Genomic DNA, 21,143 nt, shown 5'->3' with positions numbered 1-21,143 from the left:
TCCACCTCATGTGAAGAGTTAACTCATTGGAAAAGACTGATGCTGGGAGGGACTGGGGGCAAGAGGAGAAGGGGACGACAGAGGATGAGATGGCTGGATGGCATTACTGACTCGATGGACGTGAATCTGAGTGAACTCCGGGAGTTGGTGATGGACAGGGAGGCCTGGCGTGCTGCGATTCATGGGGTTGCAAAGAGTCGAACACGACTGAGCGACTGATCTGATCTGATCTGATCTGATGAATGAAATCTGCAGTCCTACTCTGTAGCTGAATAAAATGAGAAGTGGGAATGGACAGACCAACCAGGAGATATACCAGGCATTTGTTCCTCATCAAAGTGGACCAGGAAGGGGGTGATCCATAGCAATAACAAGGAATGACAGTGTTAAATGCTGACCTTGTTCCTATGTATAGTTTTTGAGAGATTACATGAACACGGATGAATGTCACTATTGAGTTCACCCTAAGAGACGAGGCTGATATCATTTTAAAAAATAATGCTTATGGTCAGTGACTAAGCAGTAAACACATCTACTGCCTGAATTCAGGAAGTGACGTTTCATAGTGCTTCTCAGTTATTAGTTATACACAGGCGCCTACATCAGATATCTGCTACCACATAACCAATAGCTTAAAATAACAAACACTTACAGTCTCTGATGTTCAGGGATCCCAGAGCAGCACAGCTGGGTAGTTGGATGGTTCCAATTCAGGGCCTCCAAGTTAAGCTGTTGCCTTGCAGTCTGCAGTCCCCTGAAGGCTGGGTATAGAGGATCAGCTCCAAGATGCTCCCTCTCATGGCTTTTAAGGCCATGAGGCCTTAGATCCTTGTCATGGGAGTTTCTTCATAGTATAGCCAGAGGGTCTTCGTGATGTGGCAGCTGGCTTCCTCAGAGTGAATGATCTGAGCGAGAGAGAGAAGCAGAAATGACATCCCATCACTTTGCAGCATTCTATTAGTCCCACTGACCAACTGATACAACATGGGCCATGATTACACAGGGCAAGAATACCCAGAGCTGGGATTGCTGGGGCCATCTTGGAGGCTGCCTGTATGAGTCTTTGTAAAGGAGAAAAAATTCAACAGACCGCTCCTGCTCCCAATAAGTTCTTTGTGACTTGAACTTGCAAAAACATGAAACTAAATTACAAACCCCTTTGGCATAAATAAGTTGTACAAAAATGCACTATAACATTTTAAAGCTTTGTTTTGCTCATTCAGAATAATCAGGCCTCACAGCAATCTGAAATCTTCTCAATCCCGAGATACACATTTTAATAAGGTGAACCTTGATAACTACACAACCATCTAGCTTGCTCACTGGAAGATAAGTTTCACATTGCAGTGTTATTGAAAGCTGCATTAAATAGATATCTAATCCACTTACTGCTAGAATCAACAGAAAATTCTGCATTGCTTTTTTACTGCTACACTTTTTGCTGATGAATGGCTGCAAGTTTGCCTGTGCAAAAATGGAATCTGCATAATACATCTGCTCCCAACATACATATGGTACTGGCTGCCGCAGCACAAGTTCTTTGGATTTCGGCATGCCTATATTCTGGAGGCCCCAAAATGATTCATTTTCCCTCTCCCCTTTTTGATCTGAACTACTGTAAAATCTTCCTTTTCAGAATGCTATGATATCATTTGCCTTTGGCTTGGCATAAAAAAGATCATAAATGAAACTGCAAAGCAGCCACTGAAATCATGTGGTGATGCTGTTTGAAGGCAAATCTCTAGATGGTACACAGCATGCTCATATTAATTAATTCTAATCACGGAAATTAAAAAGTGACCTCAACTGTGTCCTACTAGTACCAATGTTTTCTCCGCATGCAACTGTTTCCAGATGTTTCGATTTATGCTGAGAAGCACAATCGAATGAAAAAGTGCCAGTTTTCATTTAGAGACACATCAGGATGTTACCCCAAGAGAGGGGAGGGGAAAGGCATCCCTAGAGATCACCACTGGGCCTCCACCAGTAGCGCTGGTTCCGTTAGTCCTGCCGGTGTGGGGGCCATGCTGAGGCCCAGGGGCTTTCTGTTCTGACTCCCTCTTTCTTGTGTCCTGTCTAGATTGTGAGATTACCCCACCTTCATGTCAGGTCCAGCAAGATGACAAGTCATCATTTTGAAGGATTAACTGAAGGGGCAGAATGACTGTGGGGATTAGGAAGCTGTTGCCACAGTACAGTTGGCTCAGTATTGGAAAACAGTTTCTATATGTTTGAGGAGATTTTGAACCACTTGCCACTGAACTTCCTTTGACCATCCAGAAAAATACTTTCCCGGCCTGAGAGCTGCTTAACAAAGGATTTTGTAGCTTTGACATGAGCATGGCTTTCAAGGATGGGACATCGGGACCATCAGCCACAGTCCATTATGTTCTAACAGTGAGTGTATCAGGACTCCTTGTCTATCTGAGCAGGTAAAATAATCCTCAAAAAATGTCCCCTAGCCTTGGCCCTCACCTCACAGGAACCCAGGAGATGGAGCTCTGACATTAGGGGCTCAGCTCTGTCTGTTGGTTTATGGCAGCTGACATCAACACCAGTCCTGGAGAGATATAGCTCATGGGTCTTCCTGTTCACCCTCTCTCTTGCCTGCTGTTAGGAGATAAATGGTCACTTACTCATTGAAAGAGACAAGAAATTAAATCTCTCACACAGAGCCAAGAACACACCAACTTTAGGCCTTTGTTAAATCACAGCTGCAGATGGAGAAAGGCCCCCTACCCCCACCCCCATCCCACTCCCAGTTTCTGGCTAATCAGTACGTGGCTTGGGGCTACTCTGCAGAAGAACTTGGAGTACTGTAAAGCCATGCATGCAAGATATTGATGTCGACTCTGCTCCAGGCCTTTGCTTTTTAAAGACATGCTTTCAAAACCCTAAACATTTGGAGGGAGGATGGCTGGAAACAAAGAGAGAGAAACTGCTTTGTTATGAAATCCCTTGGGATAATTCTCTGATGTACTCAGGATTCAGTTCTGGTGGGGAAGTTCCCAGAAACCCATTTTACTGAGGGTCACGTTCACTCTTTGCTGCTGAACTGCTTCAGGGGATCCGAACTAAAGCATCACGAAGAGAAGGAGGAAAAGAGAACAAGGAAATCCTCACAGCAGCAGAGCAGGCTTGGGGCGCCCACAGCCAAACCCGACCCACCAGCAGTCATCTCAGGTCCCTTAGCAACACTTCTGTGCCTCTGGGACATGGCTGGATTCCCCATTCATTGACGATGAAAATGCATCCTGCAGAGACCACGAAAGGGATCCCTGGAAGTGAACTACCTGTTCACACTTTAGCCACCTGGGCTGGGAGGAGACAGCAGGGGCTAGAATCTCATTAGACCTGCAGCCAGGGAGTGGTTTAAAGCATTATTATGTCATGAGGTTGTCAAGGTCATTGGCCAGGCTGCCTCTCTGGAATCCTGTGGTTCCTGATGACAGGTTCTTTCAACCAGGTAAGGAGCGGAGCAGTGGCCGGCAGCCTGAAGCACAAGAGCAAGCAGCCCAGCTCAGCTCAGGAAGGTGACTGCACGCTGGGCTGAGTCGTGGGGGGCGGGGGGCGGCGGCGGCAGTAACAACCCTTACTGTCCACTGAACTAGTGAAAAGACTATCCCCGGTGTTACCACCACTCACAGTTCTGGAAGAGTGCCTGCCTGCCCTGTCATCACCCTGACATCTGAAAGAGACACCCATCACTCCCTGAGTGCTCAGGCTGAGTTACCTATCCCTTCATTTCCAAATGGGACCCTGTATTAGTTCCCTCAGGATGTATAACAAAGTGCCACAAACTGTGTTGTCTCAAACGATGGAAATTTATCCTCTTACAGTTCTAGTGCCCAGAAGTCCAAGATTAAGGTGTTGGCAGGGCCAGGCTTCCTTCAGCACCTCTGGGAAGGACGTTTCCTGATTTCTTCGCACATCTCATAACCCCCAGTGTTCCTTGATTTGCAGTGGCCTCATCTGCCTTCCTGCTATGTCTTTGTGTCTTTACATGGCATGTCTGTCTTTGTCTAAACTCCCCTCTTATAATGATACCTGCTGCTGCTGCTGCTAAGTCGCTTCAGTCGTGTCCGACTCTGTGCGCCCCCATAGACGGAAGCCCACCAGGCTCCACCGTCCCTGGGATTCTCCAGGCAAGAACATTGGAGTGGGTTGCCATTTCCTTCTCCAATGCATGAAAGGGAAAAGTGAAAGTGAAGCCGCTCAGTCGTGTCCGACTCTTAGCGACCCCATGGACTGCAGCCTACCAGGCTCCTCCGTCCATGGGATTTTCCAAGCAAGAGTGCTGGAGTGGGGTGCCATTGCCTTCTCCGTATAATGACACCAGTCATATTAAATTAATTTGATTACATCTTCAAGACCCTGTTTCCAAATAAGGGTCATTTACATAAACTGCCAGGTGAGGATTTCAACATATCTTTTTGAGGAACATGATTCAATCAACACAGGCCCATTCTTCACTCTGTACCAAGATGGGAACACACATGACTTTCCCGGGTTCACAGCTAGACAAACCCTGCTGCCACCAGGCAGATGGTCAACCAAATTCGAGGTGTTAAAATGGAATCTTTGAAGAAGTGAAGGCCAACCCTGTGCCCTTGGAAGTCGAGGTCATCTTAGGATCCTGAGTCTGACAACGGCTTCCATGGTTGTTCCTGCCTTTTTCCCTGAAGTTCCAGAGGAGAAGATGTAGACCTTCACCTTTAAAAGTTAGCTGGGAGGGGCTGTCCTTCCTGTGACCTCAGAAAAATGGATCCTGGCTGTCTGTTAAGTGGTGTTCTTGAAGAACTCTAGACCTACTGGGCAAAGCCTTCTCAGCTTGGGAATCACTCAGTCTGCAGAACTCAGAGAAAATGTGCCTGAGACGTGCCTGCCTTAGCTCTCCCAATAGAGGCTGTTCCTTAGAACTAGCACAGCCCTTTTGCATTGTCCTCATGTCAGGACCCTGTCAGAAACTCTTCCAAAGGGTGGTATTCTTGTGCGTCGAAGCCACAGGGTGGAGATCTCACTCTCAGAAACAGAAAAGACCCAAACACCACACCTCACCACTTGTGTGCTTTCTCTAGGATGTTCAGAGAGGGAGGCTCCGATGCTTTTCACCAGATGCTAATATTGTGTTGTCTAAAACATCACCCTTCATAACTGGATTAAGGTTACTGACTTTGAAACAGTAAATTTCTTTTTGGGAGCAAGGATACGGTCAATATCAAGTGCTGTTGTTGTTCAGTTGCTAAGTCATGTCCTGCTCTTCTGCAAAGCAACACACTATAGCCTGCCAGGCTCCTCCGTCCATGGGATTTCGCAGGCAAGATATACTGGAGTGGGTTGCCATTTCTTTCCCAAGGAGATCTTCCCGACCCAGGGATTGAACCCATTGACAGGCAGATTCTTTACCCCTGAGCCACCAGGGAGGGCCAATATCAGGTGGGAAAAGGTTAATGGGCAAACAGCAGAATTGGGAGAACATACTTCTCACAGCCAAGGGAGAGAAAAAACAAAACAAAACCAAGGAGAGATTTGGTGTTCATTCCAAAATTCTTTCCCATATTTGGGGATTATTTCTCTCTCACATCTTGAAGCCAGCTTGGTCCTCAAAAATATGTGACTGTTATTTAATCACTTTCTGGGGAGTTTACATATATGATCTGACAGACCCCTAAAGAGATGGTCTAGCATGGCAAGTAACTGGTCCCAGAGCCAGACAGTTGGGCTCAAGTCCACATCCTACCTTCTATCTCCTCACATGACTCTAGGCAGGCTGGCAAGTCTCTGTGCTGTGAAAAAGGAGATCTGAGCACCAACTTCCCAGAGCGATTGCAAAGACTAAAAGAAATAACCTGTAGAAACACTCAATAAATGTTAGCTCCTGTTGTTAGGTAGGCTTTCCTGGTGGCTGAGTGGTAAAGAATCTGCCTACAATGCAGGAGATGCCAGGAGATGTACGGTGGATTCCTGGAAGAGGGCATGGCAACCCACTCCAATATTCTTGCCTGGAGAATCCCATGGACAGGGGAGGCTGGTGGGCTACAGTCCACAGGGTGGCAACAAGTCAGACATGACTGAAGATGACCGAGCACACACTGTTAAGAACTATAACTATCCCCACTTTATATAAAAGGAATCTGAGCTTCGGGAAGAATGAATTGTTTGCTCTGGTCACACAACTAACTGTGGAAGACAGGACTCAACCCTGGATTTGAAAGCTCCCCGGACCCCCACCACATCATGACTATTGCACATGACCGCCTCCCTGACAATTTGGACCAACATCACCTTTCAGGTTTCTCCTGGAAGTCCAGCACTGTCCTAGCTTCCCCTCTGGCTCAGAGCTCAGGGCTCTGCTTTGGAACTCATCTTCCCCAGCAAGCACCTCATAGTTCAGTCTAAACCCCCACCTTCAGCCAGATGCTTTCCTTGGAATCTCCTTCAGCCAGCATTGCTCTTGAATTTCTAACGCAAGAGTGGCCACACATGTCTGCTGAAACAGCAGCAGCTGATGATAGCTTAATTCCTTGTCCTTCATTCATTCAATGATAACACAGATTTTCCAGGCACTATGGGTCAGGCACCATGTTGCCACTGATGACACAACCCAAGCTCATGGCCTCAGTCCTCACAGTGTTTATGGTCTAGAAAGGAAGGAAGACATATGGGTAATTAACTCACACATAAATGTTATGAACTGAGGTACCATTTATGAACACTGAGCAGTGGGAATGCCAAGGAGGAGATGCTTTGGATGGGTCTAGATGATTGAGTCTGAATTCATAAAGAGGGTATCAGAATTGCAAAGCATCCTGGAAAAGAAGAAACAGGAAAGAGAGATGGAACAGGTCTGAACTTGAGTCACCATGGTGGTTCGGTCAGTGTGGCAAAGCTTGCTGAGCCTGAGGGAGGGTGATAGGATACAACTGGAGGTCCAAGTAGAGTCCAGAGGGAGAGTTTCTTGAAAATCTGTTGAGAAAACAGCTTAGTTTTTCTGGTGCTGAAGCTGAAGCTCCAAAACTTTGGCCATCTGATGTGAAGAGTCGACTCACTGGAAAAGATCCTGATGTTGGGAAAGATTGAGGGCAGGAGGAAAAGGGTGTGACAGAGGATGAGATGGCTGAAAGGCACTACCGACCTAAAGGACACGAGTCTGCACAAACTCAGGAGACAGTGAAGGACAGGGAAGTCTGTCATGCTGCAGTTCATGGGGTTGCAAAGAGTTGGACTGGACTTAGCAACTGAACAATAACAACTGGTTCTTAAAGTTTAACCTGCATCAGAATCCCATGAAGTGAAGTGAAGCCGCTCAGTCGTGTCTGACTCTTTGCGACCCCATGGACTGTAGCCTACCAGGATGCTCCGTCCATGGGATTTCCCAGGCAAGAATACTGGAGTGGGTTGCCATTTCCTTCTCCAGGAGATCTTCCCGACCCAGGGATTGAATCCGGGTCTCCCACATTGTAGGCAGACGCTTTACCTTCTGAGCCACCAGGGAAGAATCCCATGAGGGATTGATAAAACACAAATTTCTGGCTTCCTCCCGAAGTTTTTGATTCAGCAAATCTGGGATGAAAGTGAAAGTGCTAGTTGCTCAGTTGTGTCCCACTCATTGCAACTCCATGGCCTGTAGCCCAACAGTCTCCTCTACTGGAGTGGGTTGCCATTCCCTTCTCCAGAGGAATCTTCTCAACCAAGGGATTGAAGTTGGGTTTCCTGCATTCCAGTAGTCATGTATGGATGTGAGAGTTGGACCATAAAGAAAGCTGAGCACTGAAGAATTGATGCTTTTGAACTGTGGTGTGGAGAAGACTCTTGAGAGTCCCTTGGACTGCAAGAAGATCAAACCAGTCCATCCTAAAGGAAATCAGCCCTGAATATTCATTGGAATGACTGATGCTGAAGCTGAAACTCCAATACTTTGGCCACCTGATGTGAAGAACTGACTCATTGGAAAAGACCCTGATGCTGGGAAAAATTGAAGGCAGGAGGAGAAGGGGTCAACAGAGGATGAGACGGTTGGATGGCATCACCAACTCAATGGACATGAGTTTGAGTGAGCTCTGGGAGTTGGTGATGGACAGGGAGGCCTGGCGTTCTGCAGTCCATGGGATCTCAAAGAGTTGGACGTGACTGAGTGACTGAACTGAACTTCCTGCATTGAAGGCAGATTGTTTACTATCTGAGCCACCAGGGAAGCCCCCAAATCTGGGATGAGGCCTGGAAATTCCCATTTCTAACATTTCCAGGTCTCTGCTCCCACTAGCACCACACTTTGAAATTCCCCTGAAACGGCAAAGAAAATCTCTTGAAAAAGATATGTCATTGAGAAGTTGGGAACCAAAATTTAATGATTGATGCATACCTCTCTGATCTTGTGACTTTCTCTTTCTCTTTTTTTTTTCCTAGCCTACTCACCATGCTATCGGCATTTATCTCATATAGCAGGCAAGCCTCGGTGCTCTGCACTGGTCACTCCTCTTGCCTGGCATGCCCTTCCCTCATATCCCATGCTTACTCCCTCAAGGCTTTTGGATCTTTTCTCATTGAAACATTTTCTGGAAAATGGTTTAAAATACCATGCCCCATCTCCCCAACACAGGCACACATACACACACACTATCCCCCTAATCCAGCTTCATTTTTCTCCATAGCATACATTACCACACTTTACACTGTATATTTTACTCACTTATTTGAATAAATGTATGTGTCTCACCCATGAAAATCTGAGCTCTATGAAGGCATGGATTCTAGTGTTATTTGTTCATTATGGGGCATCTAACAGAAAGTACTTGAAACACACAGTAAAAATACTTAATATTTCTTGAATGAATCAATCAAATTGATTTTCTCACACTGTTTTAAGACCAAGGCTTGCTCAGTCATTTTCTTTCTCAGGAAGTCTAGTCAAATGGCTCTATATCACTTATTAATAAAATAGGAATAATAACATCTGTTTTACCCAGATTTCAGAGTTTGAAGAAGAAAAACTGAATTATGAAAGGCCTGTGAAACACTAACTGTAATGCAAATGAAAGTTGTTTTTAATTATTTTCCAATTCCCACAAAAGAATATGACATATATGCAAAGGAGCCATTACTAGTATTTTTCAGGCATACTTGAATAGGCAGATTTCTTTGTTTCACTGTGTATTCATAAATAATTCTTTGTATGTGCCATAGAAATAGAAAAAATACAAAAGCTGCTAGTAGTGAGAAAAATAAATAGAAAGAAGTCAAGTGTAAGATTATTCAATTGAGTATATTTAGTTAATATATAAATAGTAATGAGTGACATTGTTACAAGGCAACTTAAGGATTGTTAATTCAATATCATCTAGCAAAGTAACAGGGAAAAGCAAATGTTCATCAATTTTATTAATATATATATATAACTCAAATGTCCCTAGGCCACTCCAAACTATGGGTTCAACTGAGATCACATTGACTGAATTCACGGTCTGCTGGCCTATGTGCAGGCTCCCCTGTACAACAGGCCATTAGAACAGACTGCTCCATTTATCCCAAGATGCTGTGGGGTATTTCCCTTCTGCTTATGATTATTTCAGGGTTTTCTGTAGCACCCTGCTTACTGATGTCTAGCACCCACAGCCCTTAAAGAAGGTGCCATGGGAACAGTGCTTTAGAGATTAGAGAACCATTTCTCATCACCTCAAAGTTACATACCCTACAAAGAGCCCACGGTCCTACCCAAACTGAAGCCATGTTGTGTCAGCTTCCAGAAGGATCAGGTTGGCCCCTCTCTTTAGGTCTAGCATCTAAACCCTGGGGATCTAGACCCTGAACATCTAGACCCTAAGAAATGACAAATGAAAAGACAATAGCCTTTTTCCCTTCCTCCATGTCATGCAGTTTAAGGCAAGTCCCATAAAATGATCATTATCAGAAAGCATGCCTTCACATGACCACAAAAAATCCTTACTGTTGCACAAGCCATAAACAGGCTATATCTTAAACTTCTTGAAAGCTTTACCTGGTGTATTAACTTCTCTCAGAAAGCAGACACAGTGTTGAAAGATAGGAAACAGGTAAATGACACTCTCCAGCTTCAGCAGAACTAGTGACAATTACACTTGAATTACGATTAGTGGAGCTACAAACAGAGCTATTTTCCAGAGCACTCCTGACTTCCCCTTTGCCCATTCTGCACTCTGGGTGAGTTTGGTCCAGAGGTGCGTATTTTCTGCTTTCTGGCAAGGGGATGGAGTGTGTGCATGCTAAGTCACTTTGGTCGTGTCCAACTCTGTGTGACCCCATGGACTGTCGCCCACCAGCCTCTTCTGTCCATGGGGATTCTCCAGGCAAGAATACTGGAGTGGGTTGTCATGCCCTCCTCCAGGGGATCTTCCCAACCCAGAGATCGAACCTGCGTCTCTTATGTCACCTGTGTTGACAGGCAGGCTCTTTACCACTAGTGCCACCTGGGAAGTCCATTAGCAAGGGGACATTTGTACAATTCTTCATTGAAGTGGTAAAGAATGACTCTTAATTTTTTCACCTTTGATGGGAAATATAAACAATCAGGACAACCCTACCTTCTAGAGACGCACAATGGAGGGACCATCTCAGGTAACAGCCCTCACGACAGTGCTCCCGACGGGGGTGCTGCTCCCACTCCATTTCTCTACTGAGCAAGTGGCAATGCCTTTACTTCAGGCCAAGCACAGGGAGTCAGCGGGCTTTTGCATTTACAGTTGAGGAGTATTCCACATCTAACAAATGGATAGTATCTTCTTAGATAATAACACAACACTCTGACTTCCCTGGCAGTCTAGTACTTAAGACTTTGCCTTACAATGCAGGGGGTGTGTGTTTGGTCCCTAGTTGGGGAGCTAAGATCCTACACACCTCAAGGCCAGAAAACCCAGAAAACCTGAAACAGATGCAATATTGTAGCAAATTCAATAAAGACTTTAAAAACGGCCCCCATCAGGGCTTCCCTGGTGGCTCAGTGGTAAAGAATCTGACTACCAATGCAGGGAACACAGGATGGATATCTGATCCAAGAAGATCTCACATGCTGCAGAGCAACTAGGCCCGTGCGCCACAACTACTGAGTCTGCTCTAGAGCCTGGGAGCCACAACCATAGAGCCCACGTGCTGCAGCTATGGAAGCCTGAGCATCCTAGAACCTGTGCTGCACAAGAGAAGCCCTGCACACCTGCACACCACAGCTAGAGAGTATCTTGTGCAGCAACAAAGACCCAGAACAGCCAAAAATCTAAATAAATAAATAAAATTATTTTTAAAATGGTCACCATCAAAAAATTTAAACATAAACCCCCCACAACATTGTAAAGCAACTATATTCCAAATTTTTAAAAAAAGAATTTTGTTAAAAATGAAAGTGTAGTTTTCTTGTTTAAAAAAACAAAAAGCCTCATTGGAGAGATACTGAAATTCAAATGTCATAGAACCTTTCCCTTGATAAGATATACTCTTATTTCCATTTTTCTTGATTTTTCACTCTCCCCCTGAAAAACCCACATATATTTGCCCGTGAGCTGTGATCTGTACAGTGCTCATACACTGAGTATCCAATGGTGAAAAGGCCATGTGTTATTAGCCCAGCCTGGAAGTCATTACGAAATGCAGCCACAGAAGCTGGTAGAGTCAGGACAGGCACTGTGAGTTCAAGGGAGTCTCTTCTATTATACACTTAAGGAGACACAATGCCACTAGCATTATTTACCTTCACGTACAAGTTCAAAAATCTCATTATTGTTTCTTGTGAATAACTTAACAACTTCACATCTCGTAAATTTAAAAAAAATGGTAAGAAAAGAAAAGGAAATGACAGAAAATTGAAGTCATCTTCTTTCATTTCTATTCTGTGTGATATTTAAAAGCAAACTGAGGGCTTAAAGGAGATGCTACCTTGCAGACTAAAAATAACCACAAAACGGAGAAAACAGGAGTGAGGAGATAGGATGAGCGAGACCTTCACCGCCCGCGGCTTTGTCTTGCCCCAGGTTCTATTTCCAGTAACCTATTTGTTTGCTCAAAGGTCTAGCACTTTTTGTGGAGCCCAAGAATGATAAGAGGGAAATTGTCAGCAATAGTTCTGCTCAACCCCAGTCTGAAATTGGAGGTTTGAAAAAAAATAGGGCACACATAATGGCAGCCACCTCTTGAAGGACATCAGAAAGGGGATTTTTTAAGTCATTTCTTGTCAATTTAGTTCAGTAGCTCAGTCGTGTTCCACTCTTTGCAACCCCATGAATCACAGCACGCCAGGCCTCCCTGTCCATCACCAACTCCTGGAGTCCACCCAAAACCATATCCATTGTGTCGGTGATGCCATCTAACCATCTCATCCTCTGTCGTCCCCTTCTCCTCCTGCCCTCAGTCTTTCCCAGCATCAGGGTCTTTTCAAACGAGTCAGCTCTCCACATAAAGTGGCCAAAGTATTGGAGTTTCAGCTTTAGCATCATTCCTTCCAAAGAAATCCCAGGGCTGATCTCCTTCAGAATGGACTGGTTGGATCCCCTTGCAGTCCAAGGGACTCTCAAGAGTCTTCTCCAACACCACAGTTCAAAAGCATCAATTCTTTGGCACTCAGCTTTCTTCACAGTCCAACTCTCACATCCATACATGACCACTGGAAAAACCATAGCCTTGACTAGAAGGACCTTTGTTGGCAAAGCAATGTTTCTGCTTTTGAATAGGCTGTCTAGGTTGGTCATAACTTTCCTTCCAAGGAACAAGCGTCTTTTAATTTCATGGCTGCAATCACCATCTACAGTGATTTTGGAGCCCAGAAAAATAAAGTCAGCCTCCCCATCTATTTCCCATGAAGTGATGGGACCAGATGCCATGATCTTCATTTTCTGAATGTTGAGCTTGAAGCCAACTTTTGCACTCTCCTCTTTCACTTTCATCAAGAGGCTTTTTAGTTCCTTTTCACTTTCTGCCATAAGGGTGGTGTCATCTGCATATCTGAGGTTATTGATATTTTTCCCGGCAATCTTGATTCTAGCTTGTGCTTCTTCCAGTCCAGTGTTTCTCATGATGTACTCTGCATAGAAGTTAAATAAGCAGGGTAACAATATACAGCCTTGATGTACTCCTTTTCCTATTTGGAACCAGTCTGTTGTTTCATGTCCAGTTCTAACCGTTGCTTCCTGACCTGCATACAGGTTTCTCAAGAGGCAGGTCAGGTGGTCTGGTATTCCCATCTCTTGAAGAATTTTCCACAGTTTATTGTGATCCACACAGTCAAAGGCTTTGGCATAGTCAATAAAGCAGAAATAGATGTTTTTCTGGAACTCTCTTGCTTTTTCCATGATCCAGAGGATGCTGGCAATTTGATCTCTGGTTCCTTTGCCTTTTCTAAAACCAGCTTGAACATCTGGAAGTTCATGGTTCATGAATTGCTGAAGCCTGGCTTGGAGAATTTTGAGCATTATTTTGCTTGCATGTGAGATGAGTGCAACTGTGCAGTAGTTTGAGCATTCTTTGGCATTGTCTTTCTTTGGGATTGGAATAAAAACTGACCTTTCCCAGTGCTGTGGCCACTGCTGAGTTTTCCAAATTTGCTGACATATTGAGTGCAGCACATTCACAGCATCATCTTTTAAAATTTGAAGTAGCTCAACTGGAATTCCATTGCCTCCACTAGCTTTGTTCATAGTGATGCTTCCTAAGGCCCACCTGACTTCACATTCCAGGATGTCCAGCTCTAGGTGAGTAGGAGTGATCACACCTTCGTGATTATGGGGTCATGAAGATCTTTTTGTACAGTTCTGTGTATTTTTGCCACCTCTTCTTAATATCTTCTGCTTTTGTTAGGTCCATACCATTTCTGTCCTTTATTGAGCCCATCTTTTCATGAAATGTTCCCTTGGTATATCTAATTTTCTTGAAGAGATCTCTAGTCTTTCCCATTCTGTTGTTTTCCTCTATTTCTTTGCATTGATTGCTGAGGAAGGCTTTCTTATCTCTCCTTGCTATTCTTTGGAACTCTGCATTCAAATGGGTATATCTTTCCTTTTCTCCTTTGCTTTTCGCTTCTCTTCTTTTCACAGCTATTTGTAAGGCCTCCTCAGACAGCCATTTTGCTTTTTTGCATTCTTTTTCTTGTGGATGGTCTTGCTCCCTGTCTCCTGTACAATATCACGGACCTCCATCCATAGTTCATCAGGCACTCTGTCTACCCGATCTAGACCCTTGAATCTATTTCTCACTTCTACTGTATAGTCATAAGGGATTTGATTTAGGTCATACCTGAATGGTCTAGTGGTTTTCCCCACTTTCTTCAATTTAAGTCTGAATTTGGCAATAAGGAGTTCATGATCTGAGCCACAGTCAGCTCCCGGTCTTGTTTTTGCTGACTGTATAGAGCTTCTCCATCTTTGGCTGCAAAGAATATAATCAATCTGATTTTGGTGTTGACCATGTGGTGATGTCCATGTGTAGAGTCTTCTCCTGTGTTGTTGGAAGAGGGTGTTTGCTATGACCAGTGCGTCTGATGGTGCATGAGCGCGCTGGCTGCTATGGCGCACGAGCTCGGCTGAGAGGAGCGACCCCATGTCCAAGGTCAGGGGCAGCGGCCAAGGGGAGCTACCCCATTTCTTGTATAACGTAGCTATTTAAATCAGCGTACAATCATTGCAACATTTCTAAATAAAACATTTTTTTAACCTTCAAAAACAAAGGTTTGTGAATAATTTATAACATTTGGTGAAACCGTAGCATTGATGCATTTCCTTTTAATTTTTAAACTTATGGAAAGCATTGTAATATTAACATATCTTGTGAGTGAAAGTCAGTCAGTTGTGTCGGACTCTTTGTGACCCCATGGACTATACAGTCCATGGAATTCTCCAATCCAGGATACTGGAGTGTGTAGGCTTTCCCTTCTCCAGGGGATTTTCCTAACTGAAGGATTGAACCCAGATCTCCTGCATTGCATGCAGATTCTTTATCAGCTGAGCTACAATATTTCTTTTTAATATAAGATTACTTAATTACAAAGTAAGAGTGATTATATTCAAATCATTCCATTTGCCTTACTTCTTTCAAAAGTAAAAAAAAAAAAAAAAGACAGTGTCAATAAATGCTAATTGTTTAATATTTCTGTTCATGTAATTTCTTTATGATATTAAAATGTTCACTGAAAGCAATCACAAAGTCAATATATGTTGAAGGACTTTTCTGAAGTGGGGATGCAGCAGTTTAAAATTTGGCAAAAATGAACATCAGCATCTCAATTATAGTAGATGACATGAGTTACTACGTAATCTCCTTGTATCCAGAGGAACAGAACCAACAGGACATACAGGTAGAGATAGAAAGTGAGATTTAAAAGAAGTGACTCACAGAATTATGGAGGTTGGCAAATCTAAAACCAGTAGGGCAGGCCAATAAGCTGAAAATTCAGGTAAGAGTTAATGTTGCACTCTTGAGGGCAAATTTGTGGGGCAGGCCAATTGACTGGAAACTCAGGCACGATTTCTATGTTGCAGTCTTGAGAGGAAATTTCTTCCAGAAACCTCAGTATTTGTTGCTAAGGCCTTCAACTGATTGGATGAGGCCCAACATATTATACAGAGAAATCTGCTTTATTTAAATCTTCTTTACTTTAATATTGTATATGTTAATCATATCTAAAAATACCCTTACAGCAACATCTAGCTGGTGTTTGACACTATAGCCTAGCCAAGTTGACATGCAAGATTAACTATCATAGTCCTAAAAGTAGCTAGTGTTCTAGGAGCAAAGGTAGGAGTTGAAGTTTCCTTATCTTACTTTCCCACAAGAAATACTATCTGTCAATAACTTAGTCCTCATAGAAATAGGGAGAAGGCAATGGCACCCCACTCCAGTACTCTTGCCTGGAAAATCCCATGGACGGAGGAGCCTGGTGGGCTGCAGTCCATGGGGTCACGAAGAGCTGGACACGACTGAGCGACTTCACTTTCACTTTTCCCTTTCATGCATTGGAGAAGGAAATGGCAACCCACTCCAGTGTTCTTGCCTGGAGAATCCCAGGGATAGGGGAGCCTGGTGGGCTGCCGTTTATGGGGTTGCACAGAGTTGGACACGGCTGAAGCGACTTAGCAGCAGCAGCACAGAAATAGATTTCTTTCTGCAAGAATAAGAATGTGTCTGTGTATGTATATAAAAGAGAGCTAGCAAAGTAAAACACATGATCAATAATGACTTTATTTCTATTTGATTATAAATTTTAAAGGGAGCATCTTTCATTCATAAGCCCAGGGATTTGACATAAACATAAATTTATATTAGTGTTAAAACTGTAAAAATTACTCTTAAAAACTGTAAAAAAGTATTTTTTAAAATCAAATGGCAGTCTGATAACAGTGGTTTACCTTAAACTAACCTTCACACAGATAATTATTATAAATTCCATTAACAACAACAACAACAAAAAATCCAACTATTTCAAAGTACTGAAAGTCTCTAAAGCCAAACAAAAACTAGGGTCAAAGAAGAGGGAATGGTGAAGGAAGGGACTCACTGGGTCAGATTCACCTTTGTATAACCTCTCCTGGGGACATCCACCTTTTCTGTGAAGCACAGGATGGTTCCAACTCAAGAAGAAAGTGACATTCTTATGGTGTAAAGTGTTCTGATAATGAGTGAAAGTTGCTTAGTCGTGTCTGACTCTTTGTGACCCCATGGACTATACAGTCCATGGAATTCTCCAGGCCAGAATACTGGAGTGGGTAGCCTTTCCCTTATCCAGGGGGTCTTTCCAACTCCGGGATTGAATCTAGGTCTCCCGCATTGCAGGTGGATTCTCTACCAGCTGAGCCACCAGGGAAGCCCAAGAATACTGGAGTGGGTAGCCTATACCTTCTCCAGGGGATCTTCCTAACCCAGGGATCGAACCTAGGTCTCCCCCATTGCAGGCAGATTCTTTACAAGCTGAGCTATCAGAGAAGCCCAATAATGATAGTATTTGAGGCTGTAAGAGTCATGGGAAATTAAAGGGAAAAATTTTGGAGAGGTAGTAGCTACAAAGATACTCAAAATCCACATATAAAGGACTGACTGACCCCTAACTGTACATGCCCAGAGGAGACTACAGACGCTCCAGCAGGCTGAATGAAGGCTGAATGAACTGGGCACACGCTCCAGGGGCTACCCACCACAGAAGACAAAGCAGTTGAGTTTGAGTCTTTCTAGTAACGTTGTAGACTACAAGGAGAAACCTGGGATATTAAACTGTGGTCTAAACTGCTATGGCTTTGGTTTTTGTCCCGAAAGAGCAAATCAGTAATAAAGTGGGAAAATGTGGTTCAGACCACTTAAGTGTGGGATAGATGCATCATCATTTGGTGAACCATGACAAAGAATAATTATCAGTGGGTTCCCAGCCATGATCAATCTGTGCCAAGGGTGAGAAAATATTTTCATCAAGATGTTATCTGATAAAATAGAGAACAGCCTTTTTTTTTTTTTTTTCATTTGTAGAGGGATCAAAAATGAGGGAAAGAGAAATGGTGAATCTTCTTAACTCATAAAGATCCAGATCCAAATGGCCTTGTTAAGTTGAAGAAATGGTTATATTAATAATCTAACAATTCAATCTGGTAGACAAATGTGTAGGCAAGTGAACCAAACACACAAATAAAGATGACAACAAAGCATGAGACAGACTAGAAGAGTGGCTCTTAAACGTCCTGGTCTTAGGACCCCTTCATTCCCTAAAAAACTATTGTGAACTTCAAAGTGCTTTACTGGTGTGGATTGTATATTCTTGTGTGCGTCTGTGCTCAGTCATGTCTGACTCTTTGCGACCTCATGGATTGGAACTCGCCAGGCTCCTCTGCCCATGGAATTTTCCAGGCAAGAATACTGGAGTGGGTTGCCATTTCCTACTACCAGGGATCCTCCAGACCCAGGGTTCCAACCTGTGTCTCTTATGTCTTCTGCATTGGCAGGCAGGTTCTTTACCACTAGCATCATCTGGGAAAACTGGACTATATATATTAGAAACAGAAATTGAGAAAAATTTGAAATGTATTTTATTCATTTTTAATAATTCATTCCAGTCTTTATCAACACATAGGTTTTTATGAAAAATAAAATAGCAACTGATTAGCACAGCATTATTTTACATTTTTGCAAGTCTCTTTAATGTCTGTCTTACTAGAAGACAGATGAAGTCTCATATCTGATTTGAAAACCAACATGGTGAATTGTCATCTATCATGTTGCCCCAGAAAATACCACTCTATACTCCCAAAACATTATGAGCAAAAACTGCAAATAATGTCTTAATATTATTATGAAAATAGTTCTGAATCTGTGGGCCACCTGAAATGGTCTCAAAGACCCCAGGAGAACCCCCTTACAGAGAATTCACATGTAAAATGAATATTCTCACACTCTGGGTAACATCTGAGATTCCATTTGACATACTTCCTTTCTGGGAACCCTTATCACCAATCCTTCAATCTTCTTCCTTACAAATATCAGGTCATCCCACAGAATCATTCATAGCTCCCCACGAATCTATAGTTCCACACCTCTGTTCATTTTTATTTCTAAGCAAAGTGGACAAGCACATGTATCACTTGAAATTCTGACCACTGGGGAATTTACCTTCCTGGTCACACTTGTGGGATACCCCTCAGGTAAGGTATAACCCTGCAGCATCCCACTTGGGACTGGTTCTAGCATATTGTACTGACGCATCTCTAAATCAGGCTTGAATATTCTCCTCGGTTCCCGTGATGCCTAGGTTGTAGCTGAGGGAGAGGCAGGAAATGCAGATGCATTAAGACTGTGAGCCACCTGACCATGTGGCATACTGGTGCCTTCCATACCTGCTCTAACCTAACTCTTTAACTGATGTTGATCCACTGTCCAAATTTATGGCTCAGTGGGTCAAAAAACACCCTGCTTCTAATAGACACTCGATCTGCTTGACCACTTGGTATCCCTAAAGTTCAATGGTTTCCCAGGTGGCACTGGTGGTAAAGAATCCCTCTGCCAAAGTAGGAGATGCAAGAGATGCAGGTTTGATCCCTGATTCGGGAAGATCCTCTGATTCAAGAAGGAAATGGCAACCCGCTCCGATATTCTTGTCTGGAAACTTCCATAGACAGAGGAGCCTGGTGGGCTACAGCCCAGGGAGTAGCCAAGAGTCAGACACAACTGAGCACAAGGCTTAATAACTAGGGGTTATTTCTTTCAAAGAGAATAAATACTTCCTGGAAAAAGTACAGTTCTGCTCTGGGATTCAAGACACTTGCACTGTGATTCTCCTAATAGGGCTTCCCACAAGATCCCTAGAGTATCCCAATCTATCATAGTGAATACTGAACAATGTTACATTCACAGAGACATAAGGTCCAGGTAGTGGAGCTTCTTACAATGCAGCCCTGGTTTAGTTGCTCCCAAATGTGATAAATTGTTGCCTTCAAAATCCCCAAAGCTCCTTTCTTAAGTGGTTGGAGTTTTGAAAAATATAGAAACTTGTCTTCACTTCGGATGTAATATCCTGACGTGCCCTGTATTACAGGAGTACCAGAAATTTCTCTGAGATGACAAGCACATACATTTTCATTGGGTTTATATTCCACTGTGGACAGGCATATATCTTACCAGGTGTTTGGGCTCTACTGTTGTGTAACAAATCACTCCAAAACTTAGCCACTCAAAATAACAACAATCATTTCATTATCTCTCAAGGTTTCTATGAGTCAAGAATAAGGGGAGGGTTTGGCTGGGCAGCTCTGGCTCAGAATCTCTCATGTAGGTGCAGTCAGATTGTGGCTGGCACTGGAACGGATGGGGTGCAGAGGCAGCTGGAGGAAGGCGAGATATCTCCCTTCATGTAATCTCAGGTCTCTCTGTATGATCTTTCTATTTCCTTACAGTATAGAGTCTTTCTGCTTCTATAGCAGGTGGAGGCTTCCGGGACAAATAATTTACTGAACAGAATGGAAAGCATTTTATTTTTTACCACTGAGTCGGGTAGGACACGTCGCACCACTTTCTGACATGCTCTTCTGGTTGAAGGAGTTAGAAAAGCCCACCTTAAGGGGAGAGGAATGTAGAATTGACTCTACTTTTGAGTGGGAGGCGTGTCAGAATCCCATTGTATGAAAAGTGTGTGGGGTTGGAGATAACGATGCAGCCATTTTGGGAAAATGCGATCTACCAAACTAGGTATCAAAGGTATCGACTCACTCTTGCCGCAGAAGTGCTGGAATACGTTATCACCTATCAGAGTGAAAATGAAATGATGAGATGGTCACAGTTTAGAGGACAGATGAGCACGAGAGTTTGTTTTGCCTTCTTAGTAACAGCACAGCAGCGCAGAGCATAAGGGTACTGCTGTTGCCTTTCAGATGAAGGCAAATCGCTTCTAGTTGTTCTCTGTTTATTAGAATAGTCTTCAAAAGCATTTTCTGGAAAAACAGCTGCATAGCAGGTGCAAGGCAGTGGTGGTTTTAGAAAATAAGACTACACCTAGAACAGTAAGTATAATTTGAATCACCTTCTGATGGCTTTACAATAATCCCGTCATTCTAGACTCTTCCATTTTCTGCACAGAAAAAAATATGTTGCCTTATTTGAGAATAAACTAGAAATCTCTGAATATTTTATGTCTTTGTATGTGGCACTAATGTGTGTTGTAATTCACCATGAGGTGCAGTACTGCTTATGTGTAACTTTTTAGTTAGACATGCAGTTGCAGAGTCTTACCTTTGGCCCACCCTCCCTTAATAGCCTTCACTCTTTTTATCAGACAGTTATTCTGGGGAATCTGTTAGTAGCCAAATTTGCATGTTGCAACTATGCCTTCAGGCACCAGAGAAATAACTATGGTGCAGAAAATGCACATGGACACTGTGACCCACTGTAGACAGATGGCGGCCAACTCCACTTGCCCCCCAATCTCCATTCTGAGTCTTAAATAGATTTATATAATCCAAAGTCGGTAGCCAATAATGCTCGCATTTCCTTGGCGTTTATTTCCTCAACTCAGAGTTCTTCTGGTAAGTGGCTGTAAGTCTCTTTGAGAACACATAGAAGGAAACTTGCAAAGTACATAGTCATTCCAACATCCTAGGATATTTCTTCAAGGATCTGTGAACTGGTTCATGTCTGGACGTTGAGAGAGTGACCACAACTCTCAC

The 21,143-nt window shown here is 43.4% G+C and overlaps 1 long non-coding RNA gene across 1 annotated transcript in view; it reads right to left on the bottom strand.

The window, feature by feature from the left end:
* Positions 1-2,608, bottom strand: part of LOC138990194 (uncharacterized) — a 99,229-nt gene extending 96,621 nt beyond the window's left edge. The window contains exons 1-2 of the long non-coding RNA XR_011466305.1: positions 2,476-2,608; positions 653-905 (exon numbers count right to left, since the gene is read on the bottom strand). This is a non-coding gene — a long non-coding RNA (uncharacterized lncRNA). The remainder of the gene's footprint in view (positions 1-652; positions 906-2,475) is intronic.
* Between the last annotated feature and the right edge of the window lie 18,535 nt (positions 2,609-21,143).

This window comes from Bos mutus, chromosome 12 (genome assembly GCF_027580195.1).
Source record: "Bos mutus isolate GX-2022 chromosome 12, NWIPB_WYAK_1.1, whole genome shotgun sequence".
Taxonomy (NCBI): Eukaryota; Metazoa; Chordata; class Mammalia; order Artiodactyla; family Bovidae; genus Bos; species Bos mutus.
Note: the sequence above shows the minus strand (reverse complement) of the source record. Positions and strands in the feature narration are given on the sequence as shown.